Here is a 20,053-nt window from a genome sequence, read left to right as displayed (position 1 = left end):
GTGTATATAATAGACATATCAGTAGCTATAGGGTTGAAGAAAGATTTTTTATTTTTTTTTCCCAATTTTTTTTTTTCTATTTTCCGCACCCTATCGCCGCTGAGTGCTGATCAGCATCGCACGTAAGTGCGCCGCTGATCAGCAACTCCTCCTTTTTGGCGTAGAGTGTTTTTTTCCTATATCCTACAGCCACGGTCTGCTTATAAGTGCCGCACATAAGTGCGGCATTTATCAGCAACTCCTTTCTTGGCGTAGTTTTTTTTTTTTATACTTAATGTTAAAAAAACATGTAAAAAACACCATTACACTACACGGAATAAAGTTTTACACTACACCACTACATACCCCATATACCAATCCCCGTATAAAGATGGCCCCCAGGGTGCTTTCGGTGTCGGACGCATACGCTATTATTGCCTCCGACACCCAAACAGCCAGTGAGGATGAATGGGGGGTCCTTCGTTCCTCCATTCATCCTCATCCTCATCATCCAATGACGTATATGGGGGTAGCGTAGCGTACGCTGCCCCCCAGACACGTCTTTTCCGCCAGTACCGTCCCAATAAGAGATCACGGTATGGTGTGAAATTCTACAAACTCTGTGAGAGTACCTCAGGGTACACTTACAGATTTAGGGTACGTGCACACTGCGGAATGGAGAAGGATAACCCTTTGTGCATTCCGCAGCTGGCACCCGCCGGCGGACTGATGCGGGCGCGCGTCTCCACCCGTGTCATAGACTCTATGTTATGCTTGGGCGGATTCCATCGTCCGTCCAAAGAATGAACACATTTGACGGAGAGCGGAATCCGCCTGTGCATAGAATGGAGTCTATGACACGGACGGAGACGCGCGCCCGCATCAGTCTGCCGGTAGGTGCCAGCTGCGGAATGCACAAAGGGTTATCCTTCGCCATTCCGCAGTGTGCACGTGCACTTAGAGTGTATGAAGGAAGGGACACCCAAATCCAGCCCCCAGATGCCCCCCCCCCCATCCTCGGAGTTAGTGGGGAGATCGTTCGGGAACTGATCTTCCCACTGCTGGGTAAAGGTTACCACCTGTACGAGGAAAACTTTTATACCAGCACCCCCTCTTCCGGTCCCTCGCTGCCCTGTAGCTTGCGGCACGATCCGAACATATCAGAAGTAGTAATAGAGTCCTAATATTTAGCAGCCATGGAGCGGACCCAGCGCTTCTGGATATAAAGGACCCCGTATCGCACCAGGACAACATTTTCCAGGTGACGTCCCCCACACTGGAAAACAGGAGACCCCAGAAGAAGTGCAGAGTGTGGTGTAACAGGGGGATCAGGAAGGACAACATTTTCCAGTGTGACGCCTGTCCTGATCACCCCGGCCCCTGCATACTGGATCGCTTCAAGGCGTACCACATGTCATTGGAGTTCTACATTATCTAAATTCTGTCCCTTATTCCTATTTCAGGGGTCACGTTGATCCAGGGATTATTCTGATCGCCATTATGGAGTCGGGAAGGAATTTTTTCCCTGTGGTGAGGCTACTGTCGTCTGCCTTACAAGGGTTTTTTGCCTTCCTCTGGATCAACACAGGTTGAGTTTGATGGACACCTGTCATTTTCAACCTTATAAACTAATAATAGGCCTAATACCCCCAAATAAATTAGAATTGTTCCTTTTTCCCCAGCTAAATAGGTATGGCCGCCATTCCCATTAGAGGATGCCATGATGCAATTACAAAGCCTCTGTAGCCAGGACAGTAGAAACCCCCGACAAGTGAGCCCATTCTGGAAACTACACCCCATAAGGAATCTAACAAGGGGGGCAGCGGGGATATGGCCCCCTGGTGACGGCCACATTTGGGACGTGAAAATGAAAAAAATTGTATTTTTTTTTTTCACGGCACATGTTCTACATATGTGCCTGTTACCAGTGGGGTCCATATGCTCACTGCACCCCTTGTTAGATTCCTTATGGGGTGTAGTTTCCAGAATGGGGTCACTTGTGGGGGGTTTCTACTGTCCTGGCAGCACAGGAGCTTTGTAATTGCGACATGGCCTCCATCCTCCATTCCAGCCTCTAAATGGCGCTCTGTCCCTTTGGTGGCTTGCCCTGTGCCCATATGGCACATTATGTCCACATGTGGGGTATTTTCGTACTCAGGGGAAATTACCCTACACGCTTTGCGTTTATTTTCTTTTTTAACCCCTTGTGGAAATGGAAAAAAATCAAGGCTAGACCAACATTTGGTGTAATTTGTTTAAATTTTTTACTCTAAATCATTAATCTTGTCTTGATTTTTTCATTTTCACAAGGGGCTAAAAAATAAAAAAAACACAAAATTTGTAGAGCAATTTCCCCTGAGTACAGAAATACCCCACATGTGGACATAAAGCGCCATGCGGGTGCAGGGTAAGCCTCCAAAGGGAAGGAGCGCCATTTGGTTTTTTGAGGCTGGATTTGGCTGGAATGAATTTCGAGGGGCCATGTTGCATTTAAAAGGCCCCTGTGTTGCCAAGACAGTTGAAACCCCCCACAAGTGACCCCATTATGGAAACTACACCCCTCAACGAATGTAACAAGGGGTGTAGTGAGCATATGGACCCCACTGGTGACGGGCACAAATATGGAACAATGTGGCGTGAAAATGAAATATTACATTTTTTACACTATAATGTTGGTCTAGCCTTGAATTTATCATTTTCACAAGGGGTTCAAAGAGAAAAAAACACACAAAATGTTTAGAGCAATTTCCCCCGAGTCCGTAAATACCCCACATGTGGACATAAAGCGCCATGTGGGTGCAGGGCAAGCCTCTCAAGGGAAGGAGCGCCATTTGGATTTTGGAGGTTGGATTTGGCTAGAATGGATGATGAACGCCATGTCGCATTTAAAGAGCCCTTGTGCTGCCAGGACAGTGGAAACCCAACACAAGTGACCCCATTCTGGAAACTACACACCTTAAGGAATCTAACAAGGGGTGCAATGGGGATATTGACCCCTTGATGACGGGCACATTTGTGCCGTGAAAGTGAAAAAATGACATTTTTCACTTTCACGTCACATTGTTCCACATTTGTGCCCGTCACCAGTGGGGTCCATATGCTCACTGCACCCCTTGTTAGATTCCTTGAGGGGTGTAGTTTCCAGAATGGGGTCACTTGTGGGGGATTTCCAGTGTTTTGGCAGCACGAGGGCTCTGTAAATGCGACGTGGCCCTTGAAATCCATTTTAGTGAAATCCAGCTTCCAAAAGCTAATTGGCGCTTCTTCCCTTTGGAGGCTCGTCCTGTGCCCACTTGGCACTTTATGTCCACATGTGGGGTATTTCCGTACTCGGGAAAAACTGCGCTACATGTTTTGTGTTTTTTTTTTTTCCTTTTATCCCTTTGTGAAAATGAAAAATTGAAGTCTAGAACAACGTTTTAGTGTAAAAAATACTTTTGTCTTTTTTCACGCCATATTGTTGGGAAAATCTGTGAAGCACCTGTGGGGTCCAGATGCTCACCGCACCCCTAGTTACATTCCTTGAGGGGTTTAGTTTTCTGAATGGTGTCCCTTTAGTGGTGTTTTTTAGGTTTTGGCACCCCAGAGCCTCTGCCAAGCTGAAGTGATACAGTCAGAAATGACCAAACATAACGGAGCCATTGAAATGCACTAGGCGCTCCCTTATATCTGAGGCTTGTGGTTGCGTCAAATAGCGCAATAGGGTCACATATGGGGTATTTCTATAAACTGCAGAAACGGGGAAATAAATATTGGGGTGCATTTCTCTGGTAATAAGTTTATAATTATGAAAAATATTGGATTACAATAAAATCTCTGCACAGAAAATTAAAATTTTCAAATTTCTTACACACTTAGCTTTTATTTCTGTGACTCCCCTAAAGGGTTAAAAAACTTTCTGGATCTGCTTTTGCAGAGTTTGAGGGGTTCAGTTTCTGAAATGGGGTGCTTTGTGGGGCTTTCTAACATACAGGCCCTTCAAATACACTTTAAACCTGAACAGGTCCCTAAAAATATCTGATTTTGAAATTTTACTGAAAATTTGGAAATTTGCTGCTAATGTTTTACGCTTACTATTGTCTAAAAAAAATGAAATATAGTTTAATAAATGCTGCCAACATAAAGTAGACATGTTGCTAATGCTATTTAATATATAATTTATGTGGCATAACCATTTTCTGTATAAGCAGAAAAGGTTTAAAGTTGGAAAAATTTTTCACGTTATTTTGTTTTTTTCATAAAGATTCATTATAAGTATCGAATCCAATTTACAAGAAATGTGAAGTACACTATGTCACGAGAAAACAGTCTCAGAATCAGCCGGATAGGTAAAAGCATCCCGAAGTTATTAATGAATAAAGTGACACAGGTCATATTCATAAAATTTGCTCCGGTCCTTAAGGCCATTTTAGGCCCGGTCCTTAAGGGGTTAATAATAATAATAATAATAATTGACAAAACTTCTGCCTCTTTAAGAAAGGCTTATTTAGACTTCCTATCCTCACCTTCCACCTCAAACTGCTCCATTTGGGAATCCGCCAAAAAAGAATATGATTCTGCCATGGAACAGATAGAAAATTTTAAACTTGACCTACGATCGGGAGAATTCTATAAATTTGGGAACAAATCCGTAAAACTACTAGCGAATTTTGCCAGAGGTAGACGATGCCCAGAACATATAAAAACTCTCACTGACGAAAACGGTACCTTACACTCTAACCCTAAAACTATAAATACTATTTTGGAAAACGATATTGTAAGGAAGATTTAAATATTACTGAAGGTCATAAATTTTTAGATAAAATCACAATGCCCAAAATCACTGAAACCGACAAAATTTTTTTAAACAAACCAATTTCATTAAAAGAAATAGAACATACAATCTCTAAACTTAAAAATGGTAAAGCCCCAGGCCCAGATGGCTTCTCTGGAGAGTACTATAAAGCACTTCTACCTGAAATTACTCCCACCCTTATGGAGGTTTTTAATCATATCTTATCCAACAAATCCTTGCCTGTGTCGAGTAATATTGCTTATATTAAACTATTGCATAAATCTTCTAAAGATCCCACTCTACCGGGCTCCTACAGACCTATATCTCTTATAGATCAAGATATGAAAATTTTATCTAAAAGATTATCCACTATCTTACACAAAATTATTGGTGAACATCAGGTGGGATTCATGAAAAAACTTGCAGCTGTTACTAACATACAAACGGTATTAGCTGTACAGGACGCAATCTCTGGCCGCAATCTAGCTCCATCTTTCCCTGCTTTATTCTCTATTGATGCCGAAAAGGCTTTCGATAACATTGACTGGAGATGGTTGGAAATGGTGCTCGATAGAGTGGGTATCACAGGCACTTTCAAGGAATACATTAATACTATCTATGACAAACCTAAAGCAAAAATTCATACTCCAGGATTTCTTTCCTCTAGCTTCCCCCTACAAAAGGGCACACAACAGGGTTGCCCTCTCTCTCCCTTACTTTTTAATATCGCCCTAGAACCGTTGGCCCGTCTTCTCATTACCTCTAATTACAGTGGGAAAAAAAGAGATAAAGTTAACCTGTTTTGCAGATGACATGCTTTTATTCTTACGTTCTCCCAAATCCCATCTACATAATATCTTGGATTCCCTGACATACTTTGGCTCCTTTTCTGGATACAAAATTAATATCTCAAAATGTTAATTACTTCCGTTACATAGAGGCTTTCCAGATTATACTTCTGAAGATATGCCTGTAGAAATAGCTAAATCATATATAACGTATTCGGGGGTCCATATAGGTCGTTCTCCTATCGCACTCTATAAACTAAACTATAAACCACTTATTCTTAAAATTGCTAAAGAATTAGAAAAATGGAACTCTCTACCCCTTTCCTTGGCAGGCAAAGCTCATTTATTAAAAATGATGTAATTTCCTAAACTACTTTATCCTATCCAAACAATAACTCTGCTACTCCACCATACTGATATTTCTCGTCTACGCTCTCTATTTATAAAATTCCTGTGGAATGGTAAAAAGGTAAGAATTGCTTGGGATAAACTTTGCCTTTCAAAAAATAATGGAGGCTTACAATTACCTGATATACGCCTATATAACCTAGCAGCATTGTTCCGCCATGCCAAGGACTGGCTTCAAGCATCTTCTCACTTCTATTCTTTTTTATTAGATTCACAACTTGTTTCTCCTCTATCTCTTTCTGGCCTCCTGCACTCTAAAAAACTACCTTCTGAAGTTAAAAAACATCTTCTCATTAAAGATACAATTACCTCTTGGAAATCTATTAGGAAATTATTTAATCTCCCAATGCATGTTTCTACAATGCTTCCCCTATGGGAAACAAGTTCTTTCCCCCTGGGCTACTCGAGCAACTTATTCCAAATTTGCAAACAACAAGGAATCATGCACTTGGGAGACGTCTTAAGAAAAGATGATTACAATTTAATGTCATGGGGGGAAATTTGCAGTAAATTTTCCCTACCCACATCCGAAGAAGCTCAATACAAACATATTAAATCCTTTTACATGTCTCATACTAGAGGAGACCATAACACTCTCTCTTCCGATACATTTCATAAACTTCTACCGTCTGACAAGTCTCACCTTCCATTACGGGACATATATGATATTCTCAAAAACCACACTCAAATGAACAATAAACTAAAGGTTTTTAAATCATGGGAAGCTGACTTTCCTATCCCTCAACTACAAAACAAACTTCTATCAGGCCTGAAAGCAGTTATAGCTTCTATAATAAATGAACAATGGAGGGAAATGCACCTAAAAATTGTACACAAGGCCACATACGCGTTTGACCGGTCTTGGAAAAACGCACCCGAACATTTTCTGAAACAATGCCCTAAGTGTAGTCTTCACAAAGCTTATTTCCTTCATGGGCTTTGGCATTGTCCAAAACTACATAAATATTGGACAAAGATCAGGGAACTAATAGACTCCATTTGGTGTATTGCGCTACCCAACGATCCACTCCCATGTATTTTCCATTATCATTCAGTGAATTTGGATGGTGTAGAAACCCGCATATTTTTACCGCAGGGAATCCATGTTGTTTTACTTGTTACTATGAAATGTATATTACGACACTGGATAAAGGATTCTATTCCCACTATTTCTGAAGTCAAAGATACCGTCATACATCTCCTCCATTTGGAGAAAATCAATGCATTACATAGTCCGAATTCAAAGAATTTTTTCAAAAAATGGAGGTTAATAATAGCTGAACTATTATCTCCCACTGAAATCATCACCTTCATGTCCTGTTTTAAAAATACAAAATGGTATATGGAAGCTGATGCCGCCAATAAACTAGGAAAACTCAAAATTCCTGCTTCCACTAATTGAAAATATGTTATTCATTAAGCACCTATCTCTGACTTCAGACGGGGGAGCGGCGGGCTGGTCGTGTGTCTTGTGTATGTCTTTTGCTTTATGTTATGTCCTTCGTAAATTTTACTCTTTATTTTATATCATTTATCTGTCTTGTCTAGTTCCTCAATCTATTGTCTCTTTTCAAGGTATTCTGGTATTAGGTACGAGTAAGAACCTGTCCTACTATTGGATAATATATCCCCCTTTTGTTAACGGCATCTGGTATCTGGTAATGTTCTCCGACTACGGACTACAATTTTCCCACTTCTCAACCTCTACAGAACATACTAAGGGACTCTTTTTGGGCCATTTTATGTCTGACTTTTACACTACAGAAATGTAATATTTTTCTTTTGTCTTATGTTGTTAAGTAACTAACATCCTCTCATAATGTGATGCATGAGATACTGTACAATATATAAATTTTTGTTACAATGCCGAAAACCAATAAAATATTAAAATAATAATAATAATAATAATAATAATAATAATAATTGTTATTATTATTATTATTATTATTATTATTATTATAATTTTTATTTATATATTGCCAACAGATTCCGCAGCACTTTACAATTCTGGGGTACATACATAGACATAAAACAGACATTACAGAGATCTACATATAGTTATCCATACATGAGGAGTAAGGGCCCTGCTCGCATGCATCAGCTTACAGCTATATTCACAAAGATCCAGGAAACTGGGATATCGGGGATGCTTGGTGGGGTTCAGAGCTTCAGAGCTTCTTTAGTTGTTCAACCGAAATATATGGAAAGCTGTAGTTACAATTATTTTCCTTCTATTATTTATCAAAGGGATAAAGTTAGTTTTCTTTCTGAGTATCCAAAAAGCAACTAACAGGTGACTATAGTTGTTTATCAGCACAGCTAGTGTTACGTTTACACAGAGCGATAATTCGCCCAATTCATTGTTTAACGATTTTGAAGCAACAATTTGGTTTTTATAACGATCAGTGTTTAGACAAATAAATCGTTAGAAAAATTGTTGTTGCGATCGTATTTAATATCGCTTAAGCCCATTTTTTACATAGGGTAAATCGGTGAAAGACTGTTTACACGAAGTGATCTGCGAATTTTTCAGCGAATGACGATTTAAGAGCGTGTTGAAAGTTTAAAATGAACGATTTCTCGCTCATCGTTTGATCGTTTGCTGTGTTTACACGGTACGATTATCGCTCCAATGCGATCATTTATGCGAAAATTCGAACGATAATCGTTATGGGTAAAAGCAGCATAATACACATTAATCTACATTATCATGACTCAGATGCATTTGTGTGCATCGTTTTTGATCCGTTTTTCCATTTATTTCTATTATTTAAAAAAAAAATACACAAAAATGTGTGTTTTGATCCTTTTTTAATAATGGAAGTCAATTGAAAAACAGAAAAAAAAACAGATGCACACAGGGAATTATTATTTTTAATAAATGGGCATATAGTTGACTTTACGTGTGATGAAATTATAGGTGAAATATAGTTGGTACTAGAAAAATGACTCTGCATTGCTGAGTATAAAATGTTTGTGTCTTTTTGTGTGTTCATTGGTTTGTTTCAAAGGTGAACAGGAGGGCAATCCATACCCTCTTCTTGTTTAAGGTGAAATAGCTAGTAGTTCTATAACCCCCTGTATACAGTTACATGCTGTGTATTTAATTTCTAACCTCATCAGTGCCCAAGACCCAAACTGGTAGCAGAAAAGCCAAACTATGACAGATAACATTATCAACATTGGCTGTTTTATTGCCACATGCAGAAACAAAGATTTCTACCTGATCCAACTCTGGAGCAGGTAACATATATATACAGCATCCCAGCCTCCTGCAATGATTAACCTTGGCCCTTATTTACTACCTTTGCAGGTGATTGCTTAGCTGGAAAAAGTAATTATTTAAAAGGGATGACTTCTCTTAATTGATGTAAAAGATCAATCAGATTCTAGTCCTGATCTTTCCAAGGCCCCTTTGAAAATCGGTTGCTATAGGCAACAGCTTCACTGTTCTTTGCCATCAAGGGTTATTTAGAAAAATATGCTACTACTACTACACGTGCCAGACAAAGGCTATTTTTACATTGGGATGATAGAAGCCATTTTTGTGCCCATATACTGGCCACATTGCCTGGTGTCTGATGACCAGTCTTATAACCTGAACTACAAGCATCACAGATCACTATGATTACAGCAGCTCAGGTCGTTTAACCCACACTCCATGCACAGTGTGCACAGCCGTGAGCTCCCAGAAAGGCTGCCCAAACTGGACATTATAGTCCTCCTCTAGCTCCTTACCCCCATAATCATTGTTCTAAGATGGAATAACATACGGATATTGCATGTTTTTCAATACCAAAAAATGAAACCGACAATTCTTATTTAAATTGGGTGAGCTTTAAAACAACCAGCAGTCAGCTGCTAATCTCAGGTTTTTCAAGTTTATTTCAAGTGATGTAACAAATGCCTGGGTATGCTGTAGATAGAGAATATTTTCGAAGGCAGTTTACTTTGCAAATTTACTAAACAGGAAACTTACGTGATAACAGGGTGTAAGGAAAAGTGTTTTGTTATATGAGACAGCTTCTTCTGATGGGTTTGTTCATTAGGACAATGCCTTTTCCTATTGTAGTTCTTTTAGCTGCGATCAGCTGGTATCAACAGGAGCAACGTCTTTAAAATAACATATTTAATACGTACTGTAGTGGCAATAAGCCTTCTTAAGACCGGGCCTGTCATTCCACAAGATCTCTGTGAGGCGATCCTATTCCACTTAGGGAGTCAAAGGAATAACCTGTTTAGAGGGAGACCCTATTTTGGGCAGTTGTAGGTCAAAAACAAGACATACAGCCTTCCTATAATTTTCCATTACCAACTCTTTTTTGTCATTTCAGAACACAGAGTGGGGAATTTGAGTAGTTGGCTGCTAGTAATTTTAGGCTGGAGCACTGTTTATCCTTTATTACATAAGGCCATGTTCACATGACACCAGCCGTTCTGTGACCCGGCCGTGTCACAAGATTGCTGTGTCAGTGAAGTTTATCCCGGCTGGTACTGCAGTACCGGCCGGATAAACTTAATCTCTATTGAATTGGGATGTAGGCGCATCCGTGTGCCCATGACATGTCAGTTTTCATTGCGGTCACTAGCAATCCTGGCCAGAGTGTATACAATGTGTACACACTCCGGCCAGGAACCTATTGACTGCGAAGCAGCATAAATTTTCTATTATCCACGGCCGTTGTTGCAAATCGGCAATACCGGCCGTGATTAATAGAAAATTTACGTTGTGTGAACATAGCCTAAACCAGGATGTGAAATGTATTTTGGGACATTTAAATGTGAATCTTGCTTGGACATTTATTGCAATGTATCTTAATATACTGCAGGTATTATCACTGGAGGCAATTTAATGATCAAGTATGCAAATAGAAAACTAGCAAGGCTTTCTTGTGCAAACTTTATTGACTGTGGCGCACTGCAGACCAATGAATCTAAAATTCCACACTTGTAAATTTGTAGTTTATCTGCTATGATTTTTTTTTCTCCAAAGCATATATATTATAAGTATGTTATCATAAAGGGCAGTGCTTCATATACATTATATTATATTGAGCTATAAACCAACAATCCTTTTCCCATTGCTATTCTATGGTAATTAGAGATGAGCGAACCGGGTTCGGGTTCGAGTCCATCCGAACCCGAACGATTGGCATTTGATTAGCAGGGGCTGCTGAAGTTGGATAAAGCTCTAAGGTTGTCTGGAAAACATGGATACAGCCAATTACTATATCCATATTTTCCACATAGCCTTAGGGCTTTATCCAACTTCAGCAGCCACCGCTAATCAAATGCCAAAAGTTCGGGTTCGGATGGACTCGAGCATACTCGAGGTTCGCTCATCTCTAATGGTAATCATACTGAGTCACTCGTGTCACTGATCATTTACAGACAAATGCTTATCAGATATAAGGACTGCAGCATAATCTATTCAGCTGACTAAATAAGTGCTAGACCTAAATGTTTGGTGGGGAAAAAGTAAAAAAAATCTAAACCTGTAAAAATGTTGTTGGCTGTAAAGCTATCTTTCCTGTTATGCCTCAACACAGATGTTATTTTGCCCTGTAAAGCTCAAGATAACCTTCAATATACTGCTAATTCCCCACATCATAATCACCAATTTCATTAAGTTCTCCTCTGAGTACAAATACTTAGTTGGTTTCTCTATTTAGTGCTGCTCATTTGATTTTCTTTTTTGTTTTTCATGCATGTAATTAGCATAGTGATGTTCAGACTTCATTTACATTCCACTGCACACTTGTAAATGGCATTCCTAAAACTTTAGTTAAGACAGAATGTTATACCCCGCTATGATTTGAATGACGAGTGTTTGATTTATTAATAATCTTTTTTTCATTACATAATTCATTTAGAATATCAATAAATTACTTTTCTGTAGGCAAATTTTAAGTTCTAATTCAATGTTTGGATGGGATTTGCCATAAATGTCTAACAGATATGAATCATGCTTATCAGGCCTGTGCCCGTGTGGAGAACAGGGCTCCTACAACCTGGCTGGTATGTCCTATAACATCTGGGTAAGGATGAACAAACAGGTGGCTATTCAGGTGTGCGGCTCTCTCCATTATGGGGTCACAAAAACAATCAAGCAGGGGTTGGATTCTCTTTAATCAGACATTTATGGCTTATACATTGGATGTACACTAAAGATTTTAGATGTGAATACCCTAAGTGTGAAAAGAGGGACTAAATTTGGTCTACGAACCACTATTGTATATGTTGGTTATTACAATTCAGCATTGTTAAGGACATCAATCCCAAACAAACCTCCAGACCATGTAAGCGCTATTTTATCTAGAAGGAGAGTGATGGAGTGCTGCAATAGATAACATGAAGAAGATTAATGGTGGGCTGAGACAGATGGCATGAAGGAGACTGATGGAGTGCTGAGTCAGATATGGCCTCCGCAATCATCTATGTATTAATACCAAAAAAAAGGATAAGCTCATCAAATTCAACAGATAGTACAGAAAACTTAATCTCTACTACTAATCAAGCCAGTCATCTGATTTCTTTATACAGTATGTATGCCATACCACCATTGGCCAAGATGGGGGGGAACATAGGCTTTGGGCCCACTGACAGAGGTGGGCTGATTTGGGTGGTATTTTACACCTTGGCTGCATGAGCAGGTGCCAGGGTCCCTTGAGCGCTGGGTGCTGTGCCAGAGCCTTTAACTGTATGCACTCCTGTGATGAGTTACAGAGACTGATGCCTAAATTTGGGATGTGCTAACTACCAGAGTAGGAGATTCCTAATAGAGTGGGAATGCTGACTAACTAACAGGGGGATTATTAACAGAGGGTGTCTAATTTGGGGGAACAGAGGAGGCTGAAATACTAAATGGGACATAGGGGGGGGGGCTGTACTTCTATATGAAGACAGAGGCACCTAAATACTATATGAGGAGACAGTGGGGCTTAACTACTATACGTGGGGTACAGAAGGTTGTAACTACTATAGGGATGCACACAGAATTCCAAACTACTGTATGGAAGCGGTTAAGGGAAGAAAAAGAGCGCTGCACCTCACTCCTATGGCTGAAACTAGTGCCTCTCGGCTGCATAAAAACATCAGAATTTTGTGTATAAATTGGTGTGATGTGCAGCCGCTCCTCTATCTCCATGTCGGATTTTGTATTTTTCTCTCCTTTCTGGGCAGCTGGCACTTAGACCCATGTGACCTAAGTCAGCAGAGCATATGCCTGTGCTCACATGACAGTACCTCCATGTTTTTCCCATTCTGTCTGCAGTAGTTTTTAGTGAGTGTAATACCATATCCATACTTGTGTTGTTTGGGGGCAGCCTTCCCCGCCGGTGGTGCTGGCTGGGACTTTTTGGGGGGGCATTTTGGGTCTGGTCCTGTGACATGGGGGTTGCAGGGCCACTCCATGGCCTCCCTTCCCTGCATGTGCACGCTTTGCGGGGGTGGCGGTCACTGACCGACACGGTGTGGAGTTAGCGTAGGGACCCGTGTGAACCAGGAGACCTGCACGTTGGTACACGGGGTGATATGGCTTGATCAATTAATATTCCAACATCCTGAAGTTGTTTTTTTTTAAATAGGCTTAGCAGCATTAGTATCAGCCATAGGTGTGATGTGCAGCCACTCCTCTATCTCCATGTCGGATACTGTATGGAAGCACAGAGGGGGCCTATCTTTTAAATGGAGGCAATGGAGAAAAAAAGGAAAAGTGAGAGACTCTGATCAGAAAAGACACACCCCTGTTAGTATCAGAATATAACTGCACTGTAATTACCGGGAGTTATCGGGAATTAGTACACTTTTTTTCCATAACCAGCACCACACTGGTTGTATGTGGTATTAAAGCATGGCTCCATTCATTTTAGTGAAACTGTGCTTTAATACCACACAAACTAAGGACAGTGGTGGTGCTATTTCTGGAAGAGTGCAGCCTTGTTTTTCTAATCCTGGATAACCCCTTTAAGTTTTAAGTGGTTATATATGTAATATTCAAAAAGCATTTTAAACTGCTCTACATCCCTCCCCCCCCCCCCCCCCACAGTCTCGTGTAAGGGCTTCTATCGGAGCTGTGGAAATAGGGACATGCAGGATGATGCAGAATAATATTGACCCAGAAAACTGATATACTTATCAAAAAGATACACTGAAGACCTAAAGAATTCAGCATATTCCCATATGTCTTCGTGCATATTATCTAATTGCTTGGTTTATTCATTGGTCTCTGGGAATTTGTGACAGACAGGCAGAATATTTAATAACAATATGGACAGTGAGTGATTAGAAAAAACGATACAACAATTTCCCATTCAGATTTGCATATAAGGGCAGAGATTGTTGGCAGGCACCAGAGGAAACCATTGCTTGTAGAAATAATTAGGTGTTTAGGTAGGAAAAGAATTGCTTAGGAAGAAATGTAATGTTAAGGGTCCTAACAAATAGTACAATTCAAGCTTCAGCTCTTATGTATAGTGCTGCAATCCCAGCCTCTTAACGTAGGAAAAGATGAAGCCTACTTTAATGTATTAATACAGTAACATTAAGACAGGTTCACATATAAGACATGAAACTATCTCCCAAACATTTCTGACAGGAGAAAAAGTTCCTATTCCTGTTGACTTCAGAAAACTTTGCTGCATCTCATATTACACCGAGGTCTCTTTGTCAGAAAAGCTGTCAAGCATTTGAACAAAGAACTGGAACATTTTGAACACAATGATTTGAAAGTTATTACAGCAGGGCTAGTGAAGTGCTAGTTCTTTCCGCTACTGGAAAATACAAGACCGTTATATTTTCCACAGATATACCAAATTCATAGGGTGGAAATGATGGTTTAAGTTAAAAACATTAATTCCTGTAGTCAGTTGAAATCTATTTCAGCATGACATATATATATATATATATATATATATATATATATATATATATATATATATATATATATATTATACACACATTCATATATATGTGTGTGTATATATATATATATATATATATATATATATATATATATATATATTAGAGATGACCGAGTAGTGAAATATTCGACTTTCAAGAATCCATTATAGTCTAAAGGAAAAAAATTTGCGGCACTTGGAAATCAAAATTCGACCACTTGGAGGTCACCAAGTCCCCCATGAAACCTTCCTAAATGATGCAAACACCTCTGGAATGACACTGGGACATTAGGGGGAGCATGCCTGGGTGCACCCAACACCCTAAAATCGCAGTATAATGCCACTCTCTGCAGTTGCGAAGGAAAAATATTTGTTAACGCTTTACGAACCTTTATGGCAATGTTCACACATTTTGTTCGTATTTCTTGCGCAGTGTTACATACATGATTCCAATGTGCGTCCGCAGAGCGTCATGTTATTCGCGCGTATCACGCGTAATGCTGTACGAACGTTACTGGAACAGTATGTATGTCGTGCCTTTTTCTGGGCTACTGGAACAATATGTATCACGTGCCTTTTACTGGGCTACTGAAACAGTATATATGAAGTGCCCTTAGTGGGCTACTGGAACAATATGTATAACGTGCCCTTAGTGGTGTTCAACAGGGACACTATAAGTCACTTGTGCACACAGGGTACTGGAATGAATACAGGTAGGTCTTAGCCCTGAAAAGGACTTTTTGGTTCTATAGTAAGCCTGCCTAACCAAAACGCTACTAAAACCTATCTCTCCCTGCTGCAAGATCTTTCCCTGGCTAGGTTGAAAGTTCATCTCCGGTCGAGAGGCGGGAGCCAAGTATTTAAGATTCGAGGTCATGTGGTTCAGCTATCCAATGGGGGTAGACGCTGTTTTTCGCGCTGCGTGCGTACTCCCAGGGTCCCTCACGGCCTCCTTGTGTGGTCATTGGATTAAAAAAAGTGCCAACTGCGATGGGAGGGCTTTCTAATGTTTCCCGCGTATTCGCCTCACTACTTGATGGAATTTGAATCTTTCGAATACCGCAATATTCGATCGAATACCGCAATATTCGATCAAATACCTGCTCAAACAAATCGTATTCGCTCATCTCTAATATATATATATATATATATATATATATATATATATATATATATACAGTACAGACCAAAAGTTTGGACACACATTCTCATTCTAAGAGTTTTCTGTATTCTTATGACTATGAAAATTGTAGCTTGACACTGAAGGCATCAAAACTATGAATTAACACATGTGGAATTATATACTTAACAAAAAAGTATGACACAACTAAAAATCTGTCTTATATTCCAGGTTCTTAATAGTAGCTGCCTTTGATTCCTGCTTTGCACACTCTTAGCATTCTCTTGTTATAGTCACCGGAAATGGTTGTCACTTCGCAGGTGTGCCCTGTCAGGTGTAATAAGTAGGATTTCTTGCCTTATAAATGGGCTTGGGACCATCAGTTGTGTTGTGCAGAAGTCAGGTGGATACACAGCCCATAGTCCAACTGAGTAGACTGTTAGAATTTGTATTATGGCAAGAAAAAAGCAGCTAAGTAAAGAAAGACGAGTGGCCATCATTACTTTAAGAAATGAAGGTCAGTCAGTCCGAAAAATTGGGAAAACATTAAAAGTGTCCCCAAATGCAGTTGCAAAAACCATCAAGCGCTACAAAGACACTGGCTGACATGAGGACCGCCCCAGAAAAGGAAGACCAAGAGTCACCTCTGCTGCGGAGGATAGGTTCATCTGAGTCACCAGCCTCATAAATCACAGGTTACTAGCAGCTCAGATTAGAGATCAGGTAAATGCCACACAGAGTTCTAGCAGCAGACACATCTCTACAACAACTGTTAAGAGGAGACTCTGTGCAGCAGCAGGCCGTCATGGTAAAATAGCTGCTAGGAAACCACTGTTAAGGACAGGCAACACGTAGAATAGACTTGTTTGCGCTAAAGAACACAAGGAATGGACATTAGACCAATGGAAATCTGTCCTTTGGTCTGATGAGTCCAATTTTGAGATATTTGACTCCAACCACTGTGTCTTTGTGCGACGCAGAAAAAGTTAACAGACCGACTCTACATGCCTGGTTGCCACCGTGAAGCATGGAGGAGGAGGTGTGATAGTGTGGGGGTGCTTTGCTGGTGACATTGTTGGGGATTTATTCAAAATTGAAGGCGTACCGGACCAGCATAGCTACCACAGCATCTTGCAGCGGCATGCAATTCCATCCGATTTGCGTTTAGTTGGACCATCATTTATTTTTGAACAGGACAATGATCCCAAACACACCTCCAGGCTGTGTCAGGGCTATTTCACCAAGAAGGAGAGTAATGGGGTGCTACGAGATGGTTTGGGGTGAGCTGGACCTCAGAGTGAAGGAAAGAGGGCCAACAAGTGCTAAACATCTCTGGGAACTCCTTCAAGACTGTTGGAAAACCATTTCGGGTGACTACCGCTTGAAGCTCATCAAGAGAATGCTAAGAGTGTGCAAAGCAGTAATCAAAGCAAAAGGCGAACCTAGAATATAAGACATATTTTCAGTTATTTCACACTTTTTCTGTAAAGTATATAATCCCACATGTGTTAATTCATATTTTTAATTCATATTTTTGCACAGACATGTGCTTCTGCAGACTCTTGCAGTCAGCAGTACTTTATTGTAAGTTTATTGGTGTGTTTTTTTTTACTACTACTACCCTCTTTACACAATCATGCTGATTTTAGCAAAATTATAAAACATTTTCAAAAGATAATGATTATAAAGAATGTACTTTCTGGAATTTTCACCATAGTAAAATATAAACCACTCAACATATTCAAAACAACATTTATGAACTTTGTTTATGGTTTAGGCAATAGCATGGCATGAACAACAGATAATTAGATAATCAGAGATAAGCAAACCTTTTAAAGGCTCGGTACGACTGGTTTGTGAAATGTTGGCATAAAATTAGAGTTTATCTGAACCGAATCTTATATGAACTGCACTAAACTGTTAAACTATGGCAGTGGCAGTCCTTAATTTGGCAGACACCATCTCATCTTCTGCTTTAGGGGCAGTGTCAAAAGTCAGGACACACCATCTCACCTTCTGCTTGGTGACTATTTTATGCAGACACTCTAATGGACTCTATCTACAAAAAGGGACTTCTATTTCAAAGGACACTATACAGATTCACAGTCCTAGAACTCTTAAATTTGGAAGTCCCTAGACTGAGGTTCACAGGTGTTCAGAGAATAACTGTAATATGGGCCCTATGGTCAAGTTTTTGTACAAACCTTTCATTGCCAAACCAAATTTTTTGCAAAGCTCAGAATGAATCTCAGTTCGGGAGGTTTGGTTTGCTCATCTCTACAGAAAATCCATCTTAATCTTCTTTCTGTAACAGTATATTTTAACAGAGAAATACAATTCAATATGTATTCTCCTGATTCTACAGTTTTTATTTTGGAAAATGCACTTCAAGGAATTCATGTAAAGATGTGGTTAACATTTTTTGACCCCACAAATGTTTACTAATATCATTGATTTTGTACTGTGAAAAAGACACTTTTTCACAGATATGCCATTTCATTACCCAATATGCCCAGCTTGTGTTATAGTAAAAACTAGCATTCAAATTACATTGCTGTGTTTTCAAAGGAAGTAATGGTTCTTAGAGCAGTTGCTTTCCACTTTCATCAAACTCTTTCCAAAACATTGGCTGTACTAAAAGCATACAAAAATGACAATCTTTATTAGTTGATCAATGAAAGTCAATAAAGTGCATTAACCCTTTAAGAACAGAGCCCAAAATGGCCTTAAGGATCGGGCCAATTTTTAGTTTTGCATTTTAGTTTTTTCCCCCTCGCCTTCTAAGAATTATACCTCTTTTATTTTTTTAGCTACGGTCATGTGAGGGCTTGCGTTTTTTAAGGAACAGGTGTACTTTGTAATTACATATTTCAATCTACCATAACATGTGTGAGGGGTTATGTGTGGTGTGTTTTATATGTATTGGTGTAGTGGAAATTTTATAGATAGTAATTGATATTTTATAGATTAAGGAGGAGATTTATCAAAGGGTGAAAAATTTAGACTGGTGCAAACTTGCCACAGCAACCAATTACAGCTCAGCTTCCATGTCAGAATGGTATCTCTGCAGAGCATTATGCGCCCCTCTGGTCGTGCTGTTCGGCCGAGAAGGCACTGATTTTCTCGTATCCTGTTTCTGTGTTTTGTTTTGCTGTGTGTGAACTCTGGTTTATTGCTCACCTGGGTTGGGAGACACACCCAACTTCACCTGCTGAGTTCTGTCTGGCCATGTCATGGTTAATCTGTGTTCTGGTTCTGCTGTGACTGACAGGTCATCCTGCCAGTGGATCTGTCTTGTTCTCAGGTGTCTGTGCTTGGAGATCAGAGGGATGGTCCAATTACGTTCTAGACCAGAGCCCTGGCCTCCTATATAACAAACCTCAGTCTGTGCACTTATTGCTGGTTGACTTGTCTCTGCCCGCTTGTATCTTCTGTGTATTTGCTATCCCTGATCTTTGCCTTATTCCTTGACCTCCCTTGCTTGCCGCCTGCCCTTGACTATATTGCCTGGACTTTGACTACGTTTATAGGATTGTGATTTTGTACTTTTGCTGCCCGATTGTTGTGACCCGGACTGTTTACTATTCTTCATTGTGTTTTGTCTTTCTGTCTTGTATTTGTGTTCCAGCTAGCCAGTGCAGGGACCGCCGCCAAGTTGCTCACCGCCATCTTAGGGCGGATTGTGGCAAGTAGGTAGAGGACAGTGGGCGGAGCTGAGCTTAGGGCTCACTGTCTTGTCTTGTCCTGCTGTCCGGTTCCTGACATTCCAGCTCTGGGGAAAGGAAAGAAGAGCTGTGATTGGTTGCTGTGGCCAGTTTGCACCAGTCTAAATTTTACACCCTTTGATAAATCTCCTCCTTAGTGTAATAGCATTTTAGTGCAGGCCTATAGCTGATCCAAGTTAATCATATGGATTTATTGATAAGCTTGGAGTCAGGCCGTCTGTTTACGCTTTGTAAAAGACCAAAAGGCTCTCTGTAAGGGGCAATAAGCACGGAGCTGTACAGGCAATGGTGGAGTAGATTGTGGCTAGCGTGTTGAGATCAGACCTCTGAGGCAGGCTCACTGACTCCATGCCAGCAGG

This window comes from Dendropsophus ebraccatus, chromosome 9 (genome assembly GCF_027789765.1).
Source record: "Dendropsophus ebraccatus isolate aDenEbr1 chromosome 9, aDenEbr1.pat, whole genome shotgun sequence".
Classification (NCBI taxonomy): domain Eukaryota; kingdom Metazoa; phylum Chordata; class Amphibia; order Anura; family Hylidae; genus Dendropsophus; species Dendropsophus ebraccatus.
The sequence above is the reverse complement of the archived record's forward strand: the minus strand, read 5'-3'. Positions refer to the sequence as shown.